The 15,024-nt window shown below is 40.7% G+C and overlaps 1 protein-coding gene across 4 annotated transcripts in view; it reads left to right on the forward strand.

Annotated features, from left to right (window-relative positions):
- Positions 1–15,024, forward strand: part of stx1a (syntaxin 1A (brain)) — a 96,776-nt gene that overhangs the window by 68,522 nt on the left and 13,230 nt on the right. The window lies entirely within an intron of this gene.

The raw sequence follows: 15,024 nt of genomic DNA on the forward strand, positions 1-15,024 counted from the left end.
CCCCGCACATTTCCAATGTAAATCTGTGGTGAAACATGGAACTGCAGCGTTCTCTCATATATAGAGAGCCATTGGGCCAGATTATTGTCATGTGACCTTACGTAAACCTCTCTTCAGACCAAGACTATATCAGTGCTGTGTCTGCATCAGGTCAGTAACTAGTTGGCATTAGTTTTATATGTGCTCATGTGAATAGCTTTTATATACGGTAGTTCTGCATGTGTACTAAAGTCCGCTACTGGTCCAAACCCATGGGGTTTGTCAAATAAAGGCTGTTACATGCAGTCCTGTCAGACAAGCTGTCCCTCTACGCTGGGATTTTTGATTTCCTAATATTTCCTAATTTAGTAATGGTACTATTTAGTAATAGAAATTGTATTTATTAATATTGTAACCTACCTTAATACTTCTCCCGTCTGTCATTGTCCCCTTTTCAGTGCTTAAAGTGTAGACCTTGTCTAGATTTATAGGGCCCTCTGCTTGTGTAGACCTGATTCTCATTAGCTGATCCAATAAGTGGGTGGTCTGAAGTCAGTGAATTTGTCTTGATACGATTCATCAGACTGAAACCACATTCAGTCTGCACTAGATGCTTGTGTGGAGGTATTCAAGGACTTTTATTTTGAAAGATATTTTTGTTGTTGCTTTAGAATTAAGCTGATTCAGAACCAGTGTCAGAAGAATCCTCGCTTGCCATTTTTGACACATTAGCGCCGCTCTGTGGACGCAAGCGGCACTGCAAACTCTTTGAAATTATTTTGACAGTATTTTCCTTCCTATTTGGAGTATTCAGACATTGCCCTGGGAATTATTTTTCCTTCTTTCTAGATTTTCTCTATAATTCTTTTTTTTTTGGACGCTTTGCAGTATTTTTGTTTAAAGGGGTCATATGATGGTTCTAAAAAGAACATTGTTTTGTGTATTTGGTTTAATGCAATGTGTTTACGTGGTTTTAGGTTAAAAAAAAGTCATTATTTTACACATACTGTACATTGTTGTTGCTCCTCTATGCCTCTTTTTCTGAAATTTTGTGTCTATTTTTACAAAGCTCATCGTTCTGAAAAGCGCTGATTGGCCAGCGATCCAGTGCATTGTGATTGGCCTAAAAACCTTAAGCGTGTGATGTAAATGTCACGCCCCTTACCATATTTGGAACATCAGCTCCCAAAGCAATAATGACAGGTGATAATGTCGGTACTACAGCTATCAATTTGAGTCCGAATCATTCTGAACCGGAAAATGCAGATGACCAAGCTGATCGATCAACTTTGCCAGCACGATTGGACCAGATCGTATCAGATTGGTTTAGGTCCGGACTATTCAATTGGCCGCCCCAGGGCCGGGCCCCCTGGGGGATTTTGTACCGGCCCTTTAGGCGTAATTTGCGGGTGGGACGGTGGGACATGTCCCCACCACTTTTTGCTAAGGTCGATATTGTCATGATTCTGCCATCTAGTTCTTATTGTTCTTTAATTCTTGAGGCAGGATCATGACAGAACCATGTTTTGTGTGCAAGCAGGTGGCCTTTGGTTTGGGCCATGTGCTTGTGTTGTCTCGTCCTCTGGCCCCGCCCCCTTGTTATCCTCGTTTTGTCATTATTGCTTTACCTGTGTCACCTGTTGTTATCATTAGTCTCTCTATTTAATCCCCTTGTGTTTGCTGTCTTGTGCCGGTCCATTGTGATTCTCAGTGTGTGTATCCTGTGATACTATACCTGTGTGTTGACCCTCTTGTGAGTATCTAGTGAAGAACTCTGTCTTGTACAATCCTGATCTTGTTGCTGTTATTTGTCTAGTTACCTGTCAAGTCTTAGTCTAGTGTTGTTAGTCTTTGTTTTTGCCCTTCAGTCTTGTTTTACCCCATTGTGGGTTTTGTTTTCCCTTTTTTGTCAAATAAACCTTGTGTTTTCGCAAACTGTCTGCAATTGGGTTCTTCCTTACAAGACCCTCACAGATATTGTTCCCACCACTTTTGAAACATCTCGCGGCACGAATGTACCAATAGAAATTATTAAAAAATCTCCATTAACTACCAGAGCATTCATTTCGTTCGTTTGTTAAATGAGAGGCGATCTAGCGCTGAAATGTGTTGTTTTTGAAATCAAGTTATCAAAGTGCTCGTTGCCGCTGTGATCAGTGGTGCGGATACAGTGTTCTCTTGTGGCTCGCACACAGTCTTCACTCGGACGCACGCTTCAATCCATTGTGGAGACTCTCTATTTGTTCCGGTGAAATTACAAAACAAAATGCACACAGATATTCAACCACTGATAAACATAATCGGTTTTGATGAAAAAAAAATAAAAAAAATATTCGAGTGCGGATTAGAACCCAGAAACTCTGACACGCTTGGCAAAATTCTGCCACTGGACCATTTAAATACACTCTTAAAATAGTTGGATCTATGTATTTATTCACGTGAAAATTCTCGCCACTAACAACATATATTAGACCTGATTAAACGACAGTTGACTCAGAGAACAGGCAGTTCAACAATGAATGGACAGAAATACGTGTTTATTGCCGTTGATGCGAATCTTGTGTGCATAATTGCAACGAGTGCCTTGCCGTGTGCAAGAAGTATAATTTGAGAAGGCCTTTCAAGACAACGCATGCTAACTTTGATGCTACTTTCACACCGGGCTCTGCTGCTCGGAGGCTAAAGATAACAGGGCTTACATCTTGTTATGAGCAAAGACGTCGCATTGTGTTTCGGGCCTGTACTGATCAAGAGAGAGAAACTGCGGCATCGTTACGAGTGGCATGGATATTGGGCAAAAAGAAAAAGCCGTTTACAGACTCGGAGACAGTCAAGGAGTGTATGCTGGCATCCATTGAGGAGGTGGTAACAGATGAGAAAACCTGTAAAAAAACATATCGATTCGATCAAGCAAATTCCAATTTCTGACATGTCAAATATGAGGAGAGTCGAGTCCCTTGCATCGGACGTTTTCGAGACGCTCTTGGACAAGCTGAGGAAGGCTGAGGTGATGTCTTTGGCAGTGGATGAGTCGACTGATAGTCGAGTGGTGTTGCACAGCTGTGCCTCTATGTGAGATTTTTTGATGGGGAATGTTTTCGTGAGGATCTGCTTGGACTAATTCCCATGGAGGGGCACACTACTGGTGAGATTCTCTTCACCAAAATTGCTTCATTCTTTGAGGAGAACAACCTGGATTTTTGTGCGCCCTTGATGGTGGGCAGGGATCAGGGGCTCGCCGTGAGGATGGCAGCTGTGGCTCCGCAGGTGAGATCTCTGCATTGCCTCATCCATCAAATCCTCCGGTGAGTTAAACGAGACCATGGACTCTGTCATGGCAATTATAAACTTCATCCGTTGTACCTCCAGTTTACAGCACCGCCTTTTCCGCAAGCTGTTGACTGACATGTCTGCTGAATATAAAGATTTGCTCATTCACAATGACATTAGATGGCCTATCAAAGGAAACGCTTTGAAACGTTTTTTTGTGAACAAAGAGGGGAGATTCTGGTGTTTCTCCAGTCTTCAAAATTGAAAAAAGCGGGCAAGTTTCTGTCTCTGATGGAAAATGATGAGTTTAATGCCGCTGTTTGCTTTTTGAGCGACGGTTTCTAACATTTGAACCAACTCAACTTGGAGTTGCAGGGCAGAGATAAAACAGTCGCAGAACTTGTGGAGAAACTTCATGCTTTTCAAAGAAAGCTCTCACTCTTCTCTGCTGATCTTTGTCCTGGCAAGATGCTCCACTTCCCCGTATTGAGGAAATCTGGCCTGAAAATTACCGAGGTGATGTCAGGGTTTATTGACTCATTGAAAAACCACTTTTCCACTAGGTTTGAGGATTTCAGCATCTCCAGTGAAGTGATGAGATTTGTGAAGGACCCTTTCTGTGTGAATGTTGAGGCAGACTTTGCATTGAAAGGGAAGGAGCTGGTATCGTCATTGGATGAGGGGTCTTTACAACTGGAACTCATTGAGATTCAGTCGTCAGATGACTTGCGACAGTCATTGCTGCAGGCAGGTTTTGAGAAATTCTGGACCCATGAAGTCAGCCGAGAGAAATTTCCACATTCAAGGGGTCTTGGGGTCAGTGTTGTAAATAAAGCTTAACCACAGTTTTCTAATTGTGTCCTCTTTGGAAGGCCAAAGAAAGTTGTTTGGCTTTCGCAACAAAAAACACAGCATCTTCACGACATGACGGCGCCGGCGGCAACAATAACACAGCGAGAATAAAAGTTACGCCCTCTGTCTTTACATATACATTTGGGTGGTGTTCTGAAACTCTGCGCACACACACTGACGTAGATCTGTGGAGGCGTGTTTGAACGAAGCGTTTTAGGAAGGCGTGGCTGAGCCTTAACTTTTATAAAGAATATCTCTTTAGGTTTGACACTTTGTGACTCTGCTGCTCTTATACTTGCACAAACAGCTACATAACACACTAAAGAAAAAGGAAAACAAGAAATCGCATCATATAACCCCTTTAAAGACTTTCAAATTCTTCTTGGATGGAAACTTGCATGGACTTGTGAACTGACAATTGAGTTTGCATGATTGAGTGAATCCACATTTCGGGGTTTTTTCAAGGGACTGTCTCGTCTTCTTGGAACGTTCCTGGAAATAATATTTTTCCACTTATTTTTTTTTTTCTAAACATCAATTTTCCTGTGTTTGAAAAAGGAAAAGAGATTTTTCAAGAGATTCGTTCATAAATGCTGATTCATCTATGAAACAAGTGTATTTGATTGAGGAATTGAATCATTCAAATCCAAGTTTTTTTTTAAATAATTCAGATTAATTAAACATTTTTAATAGACTTCAGCAATTAACATAAATTATGTTATTTTGTAAAGTTGTTTGTTCAGAATCGTGATCTCTATTTTTATTCTTTAAATTTTCCAGAATTGTGTAGCTCTAATACATAGCTTGTGTATGTATCATTTAGTTCTGTTTAAAGCAGGGGTGTCAAACTTACGGCCCGCGGGCCGTAACTGACCCCCGCCAGGGGGCTCAGTCCGGCCCGGGGGATAAATATGCAATATGAAAAAAAAAAAAACAACAACCTGAGCTTCAGTAAGCGGTCTGTAAGTGGCGTTTGGTTCTATCGTTTTACCCACGTTTATGGTGGCCCTGGCACCTTCATCAGCGAAATGTCTTTGTCAAAAAAGAGAAAAGTGGACACAGAGTGTCGGATTTTTCAAGAAAAATTGACCTCTTCCTATATGTTGTAGCCATGGTCAGATCTGCCATTTTCTTAAACTGCTGGTTTTGCATTCTTTTAATTCAGAGACTATGACAAAGTAAGGGTCCTGGGACTGTTGATTAGTTTACAGAGTCAATCACAAAGTCTCTCTGTTGTAATTTGCCACACTAAGCGGATGGTGACCGGACCTGATTGAATTACTGATACTGATGCGCTCATGAGGTTTCCTCTTTGATTAGTCAACAAAAGGACCCTATCCACATGTGACTTCCCCCTGGGGTTTTTCCTTACACACACAGAAGAGAATTGTGAGATTAGACAACTGGCCATTGTAGCAGTTGTTTAAACTCATCAAATTCGAAGCACACACGCTCACACGGGACTGGTCGCGAGTTCACCCCCGTCACCATCGGTCAATGAACTCTGAACATACATACATACGCATGAACACACACACATACATACTGGACTCGATCACAAATTCACCGCGTGACCAACGCTGGTTGAACTTCTGAACACCCATTTACACACACGGAACACTCTGAACACATGGGATCAAAAATCCCCTTTTGTAAATGTATAATGTTTTGTGGTTGTGTTTTCATGATTCCCTTGTTACCAAATCTGCATAACTGTAAGTTTATAATATGTAATCAGACTTGATATGTGTTTAATCACGAAAATCATGTATCGTAATCTTACTAACGTATAACTCTATCGTGCGCGATATCGTTGTAATCAGAATAACCAAAGAAGATTGAATCAGCAACTCAAAATTTAATATGATGCATGATTTTATTAATACCTAGTTTAAGAAGTATAGTGTTACTAAGTCTTTATCTGCTATGCACATGACCGGGAGGCTGTACCTCGGGAATCACAAGGTCTGACGACCCGCCTCCCTGCCAAACGATTGGATCAGACACGTGAGAAAGGCGTGTCCCGCGCCCCTTCAAAATAGACCGCCACCTTCTCCTCTTTGCAGTCTTTAGCCAGAGAGAGAAATCCCAAATTTCTTGCAAACTCCAGCCGGAGTTCTGCCTATTCTTCATCGTCGTTTTTCCTACTTTGTTTTAATCTAAGTTTTCTTTTATTTGATCTACCTCCATTTGATAGTTGACTTCGGTCAGTGTATTCACGAACGAAACAAGCCTAAGATTTATCGTTTCTCGTACGGGCCGCAGCTGAAGCAATCACAAACATCTGCCTCCTACCGGAAGACGCTCCAGACACGCCAGCTCCTGATCCGCCTTTGCCACACAGCCGCACGCAAAAGGGGACCGTTTTAAATCAAGTAACGTACGAATATCAATTAAGTGCTGCTTAAAGTTGTCTAGATTAATGTTAGAATCCTTCGGGGAGTTTCGTGGTTTTGAACTGTTTTTGAACTGTTCTGTCTCTCTCACTCTCTCTCTCTCTCTCTCACACCCACTCTCTCTCTCTCTCTCTCTCTCTCTCTCTCTCTCTCTCTCTCTCTCTCTCTCTCTCTCTCTCTCTCTCTCTCTCTCACACCCACTCTCTCTCTCTCTCTCTCTCTCTCTCTCTCTCTCCCACTCTAACTGTCTCTTTTTAAATACGTCATATTGCAATCCTGTGTTAATTGTTTGTTTTGATATGCATATTATTTACTCCTGCGTGATTTTTAGTAGTCTATATAACCCTTAGTATTGTGTTATTAAATTCCATAATCCTTTGAATCGAATCTGTCTCATGGTCCCATGCTTGAAGTCTCTGTAATATGTCAAAGGTCTGTAAAGTTGCCAAAGCTCTACCTCGGTTAACTATTTTAAGAAAGTGCCGCATCTGAAAGTGCCGTATACGAGCAAATACTTCCGTGTGGCCACCGGAAAATATTCACTCGGTATACAGGCAGGCAATCTTGTGATATAAGGAAGTTTTCGGCTCCGGTCCGCAGGACGAACCGGGATGCATGACAAACTAATTTGGAATCACATGTAAATTGATCCTGATAATTAATCTAACTTAACCAACCCAGATATTAATAATTACTACGATTAATCGTGTTAATTATTCATATATGGTCAGGTTTAGTCCATTCCCTATTTGGGATAATTTAATTTATGTATGCGATAGTGCATATTCATTAGCTTATGAATAATATTCCCCATTTGAGCTAATAATTTCCCCAAACAAGTCATTGTTGCTACCATGTTCACGGAGGTGAATAGGAAACCTGTGTGCCTAGTGTGCATGCAGCAAGTTTTGGTGCTTAAGGTATATAATATTCGGCGCCACTATGAAACTCAGCATGGCGAAAATTACAACAGCTTGCACGGAGAACTAGGGCTGTCGCGGTGAAGGAATTTCCCTTGCGGTAATTTTGAGTGGCTCAATAGCGCGATATGCGGTATTACCGCCATTTATTTATTTATATTTATTTGTTGCTATAAATACGTGTTATGATGTGGTCAGCACACACAAAAACAATGTAACCAATGTAACCGAAACTAAACAGCGTCTCTGTGCATTGAAAGGCTGTCACTCAGCGCGCAGTTACATTGTTACGCCAACGCTGTCTTTGAGTGAGTCATTAAAGCGTTCATTCAACGAAAACGTTCAAAAAAGCTGATTCCTTAAATGATAGATGTAATGAAACAAGGCGTTAATTATTTTTTTTAACTTTGAGCTCCACTTTTCAAGGCTCAGCTGGCCAGCAATGCTTCACTTTTGGGCAAAGCTGAAGCAATGCTTCACTTAATAGAGACCAATGCGTGACTCGCTGCTTTCCCCCCACGGCTGAACAGAGAAGACAGAAGGAGAACAGAGAAGACAGAAGGTAAATGAAATGTTGGTGAGTCTGCTGACTCTGTTGATTTTCTCCTTGATTCTTTTAACTCAAAGGTTAAAGGTGTAATAGATTATATTGCTCCTGTGAAAGTCAGGAAGAGTGGTAGACAAAAAGCACCTTGGAGAAACTCAACAGCTGTGCAAAATATGAAAAGAACATGCAGAAAAACAGAGCGCATGTGGCGGAAGACAAAACTTGTAGTCCATTATAACATCTACAAAGACAGCATCCATGTTTTTAATATTGAACTAGGCAAAGCTAGACAGACTTTCTTCTCAAATATTATAAACAGCAACTTAAACAACACACGCACTCTTTTTGCTACTGTAGAGAGACTGACAACCCCCCAAGCCAAATTCCCAGTGAAATGCTCGCAGACAGCAAGTGCAGTGAGTTTGCTTCTTTCTTCTCTGAGAAAATCAATAATATCAGAAAGGTGATCAGCACATCATTAAGCCGCACTCGGGTCAGACAGATCAGACCACAACCTGAGAAAGTAGTTACTATGTCTGTTTTCGAAGAAATTGATGGCAAAATTTTGGAAGAAACCGTACAGCACCTTAAAACATCAACCTGCGCCCTTGACACACTTCCCACATCTTTTTTCAAAAGTGTGTTAAACAGTTTAGAAGCAGATCTCCTAAAAGTGGATAACGCCTCACTTCTCTCTGGGAGTTTTCCAAACTACCTGAAAACTGCAGTTGTCAAGCCCCTCCTGAAAAAGAGCAATCTGGATAAGACCATCTTAAGCAACTATAGACCGATCTCAAATCTTCATTTTATAGGCAAGATCATTGAAAAAGTTGTCTTCAATCAGCTGAACAAATTCTTAATCTCGAATGGATACTTTGACAATTTTCAATCTGGTTTCCGATCGCATCACAGCACAGAGACAGCTCTCATAAAGATAACAAACGATATTCGCTTAAATACTGATACAGGCAAATTATCAGTGCTGGTACTACTCGACCTCAGTGCTGCATTTGACACTGTCGATCACGACATGCTACTTGACAGGCTGGAAAACTGGGTGGGGCTTTCTGGGATAGTCCTGAAATGGTTCAGGTCATACTTAGAAGGGAGAGGTTATTATGTGAGTATAGGAGACCATAAGTCTGAGTGGACGTCCATGACATGCGGAGTCCCTCAAGGCTCAATTCTTGCACCACTCCTGTTCAACCTGGATATGCTCCCAATGAGCCAAATAATGAGAAAGAACCGAATCTCTTACCACAGCTATGCAGACGACACACAGCTCTACTTAGCCCTATCGCCTAACGACTACAGCCCCATCGACTCCCTGTGCCAATGCATTGATGAAGTCAACAGTTGGATGTGCCAAAACTTTCTTCAGTTAAACAAAGACAAAACTGAAGTCATTGCATTTGGAAACAAAGATGAAGTTCCCAAGGTGAATGCATACCTTGACGCTAGGGGTCTAACAACTAAAAATCAAGTCAGGAATCTTGGTGTGTCTCTAGAGTCAGACCTTAGTTTCAGTAGTCATGTCAAAGCAATAACTAAATCAGCATACTATCACCTGAAAAATATTGCAAGAATTAGATGCTTTGTTTCAAGTTGAGACTTAGAGAAACTTGTGCATGCTTTCATCACCAGCAGGGTGGATTATTGTAATGGACTCCTCACTGGCCTTCCTAAAAAGACCATAAGACAGTGTCAGCTCATACAGAACGCTGCCGCCAGGATTCTGAGCAGAACCAGAAAATATGAACACATCACACCAGTCCTCAGGTCTTTACACTGGCTCCCAGTTACATTTAGGATTGACTTTAAAGTATTATTACTGGTATATAAATCTTTTAATGGGCTAGGACCTCAATATATTGCAGATATGCTCACTCAGATCATTAGGATCACATCAGCTAGAAATACCAAGGGTTCACTCTAAGCAAGGAGAGTCTGCTTTTAGCTATTATGCCAGCTGCAGCTGGAACCAGCTTCCAGAGGAGATCAGATGTGCTCCTACAGTAGTCACTTTCAAATCCAGACTCAAAACACATCTGTTTAGCTATTCATTTACTGAATGAGCACTGTGCCACTGTTCGTCCGACTGTTTTTACTGTACTTTATTTTTTATTCTAAACTGTTTTAATTATTCTTATTTGTTTTGATTATTTTAATTTCTTCTATGTAAAGCACTTTGAATTACCATTGTGTATGAAATGTGCTATATAAATAAACTTGTCTTGCCTTGCCTTGAGTCTGAGGAAACATCAATCTGTTTTCACCCGGAGCCGAGAGGCCAATGATGCGGCCGTGAAAGCCAGCTACCTAATTGCTAGCAAAATAGCATTAGCATCAAAGCCGTACTGTGAGGGGGAGTTCGTCAAAACTTGTATGCTGAAGGCTGCTGAAATTGTGTGTCCTGAGAAGCGACAAGCTTTTGCCAATATTAGCTTGACGAGAAATACCGTGGCAGACAGGATTTCGGAACTATCGGCAGATTTGGACAGCCAACTGAAACGCAAAGTGGAGTCATTTCTGGCATTTTCTGTTGCAATTGATGAAAGTACTGATATTACGGATGTCGCTCAACTGGCCATATTCATTTGTGGAGTTGACGAGACTTTGACTGTCACTGAGGAGTTTCTTGAGTTGGTGCCTATGCACGACACCACAACAGCTGAGGACATTTTCCGCTCCGTCGTTGGAGCGCTGGACAGAGTCGGGGCGGACTGGTCCCGCGCCGTAAGCCTGGCTACAGATGGTGCGCCGTCAATTATAGGGAAAAAGGCAGGTGCTGCGACAAAGTTCAGAGAGAAAGTACAAGCCGCAAATGGAGGGGGTGATTTTTGGACATTTCATTGCATTTTGCATCAGGAGGCATTATGCTGCAAGTCGTTAAAAATGGATCACGTCATGGAGGTGGTTGTCCGAACTGTTAATTTCATCCGAGCCAGAGGTCTCAATCATCGTCAGTTTGACAGCCTTCTCAGTGACTGTAACATTGCCCATGGTCTGCCATACCACACTGAAATAAGATGGTTAAGCAGAGGTGCTGTGCTGAAGCGCTTCTTTGATCTACGTGGGGAAATCGGACATTTCATGGAGGTAAAAGGTAAACCTGTTAAGGAATTACAGTGCCCACTATGGCTGCAGGACCTTGCATTTATGGTTGATATTACAGAGCACTTGAATAATCTGAACAAAATGTTGCAAGGACGCTAAAAAATTGTAACAGTATTATTACAGCATACGCAGGGGTGGGCGATATGGCAAAAATATCATATCACGATTTTTTTCAGGAAAATCACGATTAACGATTTTATCACGATTCTTTTTCATGTTGGTTTTACTATTTTGCAAGTGACTGAGCATTACAGCCAAACTAATGTCCCTATTTAAAAGAAAAAAGAATGGCAGACATTTAGGCCAAAGTGGCGAAGATAAAAATCTTTATCATTATTTTCTTTGTTATTAAGAATTAGGAACAAAGATACACATTAAGCATACACAACTTAATATACAAATGAAATAAACAGTGCTTTATTTTTTCAGCTAGGGGTATTTAACAGTAGCATTGAAGAAAGTAATTAGGCTAAATGAACAAATACGAAAATAAAACACAACATAGACTTCACTGTATAAATTATACATTGATTATTATTAAAGCTACTACTAAAGTTCTCAGTCAAGAGCAGTGAGTGATTTCTCTTTGTGTTTTGTTGTTTTATTAACATTAAAGGGATAGTTTTCCCAAACATTTTAATTGTCATCATTTACTCTCTCATGTTGTTTTAAACCCGAATAAGTTTCTTTCTTCTGTTGAAAATAAAAGTTATTTGGAAGAATGTGGCTAACCAAACAGTTGCTGTACTCCAGTGACTTCCATAGTATATATGTTTCCCTACTATGGAAGTCAATGGGGACCAGCAACTGTTTGGTTAGCCACATTCTTCCAAATAACTTTTATTTTCAACAGAAGAAAGAAATTAATACAGGTTTGGAACAACATTAGAGTGAGTAAATAATGACAGAATTTTTATTTTTGGGTGAACTATCTCTTTAAGGACAAGAGGCAGCTTGTTCACTAACTGGCTACTGTCGCTTTAAGAGCTGCACGCGACGCGTCTAATATACACGCATTTGACAAGCCGATTTTCTCTCATTTTTTTTCTGTTTGCTTTCACTTTAGACATAACCAACTTTGTTTATGTAAACCTTGTGTGTATTTGACAATATTAGCGCAATAAGACTCGAAAGATAACTTATAACGTAGTCCAGTAAACAGACGCTGTTAGACAGGCTTTTAGTGCCCGTGTGCTTCGGGTGTATGCGCTCAGAAAGCACACGTCAGAACAGCGCATCAGCACGTGAATTACATGTTTAACCAGCAAGGCTTTAAAGCACATGCAAATAATGAACTTCTGTGAACTGCAGTGTCCCGTTCCTCTGCGTTAACATTTGTTGTATGTTGAGACGGAGCTCGGCGCCAGAACTGCAACTGATAAAATGCACGATACTACGATATTTCTTCGAAAGCAGATCGTGGAGACATTTTAATCGTCCACGATCAAAAACCGTGATATCGCACACCCCTAAGCATACGTGCATTCAAGTTAAAGCTCACGTTAAGGGAGACGCAGATGGCAAGCGGTGACCCTGCTCATTTCCCCTGTCTAAGAGATGTGTGCGCAGCAAGCGTTAACCCTGACATGAGACAGTACAAAGACAAGATTTCAGGGTTGCTGAGGGAGTTTGAGAAACGATTTCAGGTCTTTAGCAAACTCGAGACAGAATTTGCAGTTTTTCACTCACCATTCACAGTCAGAGCTTCTGATGTGCCCGTTGACATGCAACTTGAAATAATTGATTTGCAGTGTAATGTAGAATTGAAGGACAAATTTGCCTCTGTGGGCTTGGACACATTTTATCAGTATCTCCTGCCAGGCTATCCTAAATTAACAGCACTGGCTGCAAAAATGTTGTGCATGTTTGGGACTACCTACCTGTGTGAGCAAGTTTTCTCAGTAATGAACATTAATAAAACGAAGCTGCGCTCAAAGCTCACACATAAGCACTTAAATGAGATTCTAAAATTGGCTGCTACTCAGGACATGATGCCTGATATTGATGCACTTGTGCGGACTAAAAGATGCCAAGTTTCAGGGGCAAATACAGAGCAAGACTAAATCCTATGGAATGCTGCAAATAAACAGCTGTGAGCCTGTAAAATTAATATTTGCTGTAGTAATTTCAGTGAAAGTCAGTGCTATTTAGCAACAGATTTACTACAAAAGAGTTTTGTAGAGTAAAATATGATTTCTTATGCATACCATATGTATGTGAGTTTTTTTTAATAACATTTTATGCATCAACAAGGAAGGGGACACATTTACTTGATCAATTTTCTGTTTAAAACAGCTGCCACTTAAGATTTTAAGTGTGTGGAGTCAATTCATGTGTTCAGAATTGCTTCCCAGAATTGGAAAATGGATTTTAAATAATTTCTATATTTTGATCTGTTTGATTTATTTTATGTTAACATGCAGGACGGTGTTTTTAAGTTCCATAAAACTGTGACTAAATGTTTTGCGACATTGTACAATCACTGTGATCAGTTTTTATGCATAATGTACTTTAATAAATGTTAAACTGAGTAATAGTGTTGTTGAAATTGCACTTACTTTTCTTAAAGCTGCTGTCCGTAGCTTTTTTTGGGTTAAAAATTATCCAAAATACATATTTGATAAAATACATAACCAGCCAGTGTTCAAAACTATCTGCTTGCCTTAGCTCGATGCAAAACGGTAAGCTTGTAATAATGTTTTTAATTTTAGTGGTACTGGTGGATTTCCGCGGGAGATTCGAGCATGTCTTTGCGTCATTACGTCACATCTGTACACATAAAGAAGGAGTCTCGGCTAGTAGGCTATATTGCGTGTGAGGATGCTGGAGGTGGAGATTTATAGCCTTTTCTCACAGCACTTGATATAATTAAACTTATCAATTTGATGGCGGATCCAGAAAGGTTCAAACGACAATCACCAGTGACAACTAGAGACTCACCCGCTGTAAAATGCAAAAGACTTCGTTCGGACTTCGGAGTGGCTACAGAAAAAAAGAGACTGCAACCGGACCCATGCGAAAACAAGGATAATATCGGAAGGACATTACATGATGTAGTCACGCAATGCTTGCTGACGTTGTTAACATTAACAATTAGAGAACATAGTATAGCTACTTTGCACGGTTTTGCGTGAAATGATAACTTATAAGCAATTGTTAGATTTGATCAGCGCGATTTACTGCAATGTCAGAACCAGAACAAAAGTGAATGTTTCTTACTAGTTCAGATGACATTTCCCGGTGAAAATTCTTATGTTGGTCATACTTCCAAAAAGAATAATCTGTGATTCTGAATGCCAATATCCACACCGGCGCGGAGACTGACAGCCGCACACTCTCCTCAAACATTGTGTTCATCCGCGCTGTGCCGTGTCGAGGGTGTTGAACTACAACCCACGTAAAGTTGATAATTCCGCGAATGACTGCAATTGCAGATTTCGAACAGAGATGGCGACAAAGAGGAAAAATGCCGGACTGCAGCTTTAAAAACTCTTAGGTTGTTCATAATATATTTTGTAGAAGGACAATTAATTTAATATAAAGTTTTTTTATAATTTACTTCTTCTTTGCACCAAAAAAGAGGACTTATTGTTAGTTCAATGTAATTTTGCTATGAGTCTGGTCTGGCCCCCTTGAGATCAGATTAAGCTGTATGCGGCCCCCAGACCAAAATGAGTTTGACACCCCTGGTTTAAAGTAATGTATAGAAGGTAGGGCCCGAAAGTGACTCAAGCCCAGGGGCCCCCACCACCCTAAGTCCTGCCCTGAACGCCAGCCCAGTTCTGCAGCGAGGTAAAACTAAAATCTTGGGTTGTGAATCTCGCTCAGGTATGTTGATTGACATGAGGAAAAGTGTCTGATGTGAAATGTAACATTTATTATGTACTGTTGAGTGAACCGGGTCTCATTTGAACGTTCTATTGGAAATGTTTTATTGTTTCTG

Source organism: Rhinichthys klamathensis, unplaced genomic scaffold (genome assembly GCF_029890125.1).
Source record: "Rhinichthys klamathensis goyatoka isolate OS25496 unplaced genomic scaffold, OSU_Roscu_1.1 h1tg000223l_1, whole genome shotgun sequence".
NCBI lineage: Eukaryota > Metazoa > Chordata > Actinopteri > Cypriniformes > Leuciscidae > Rhinichthys > Rhinichthys klamathensis.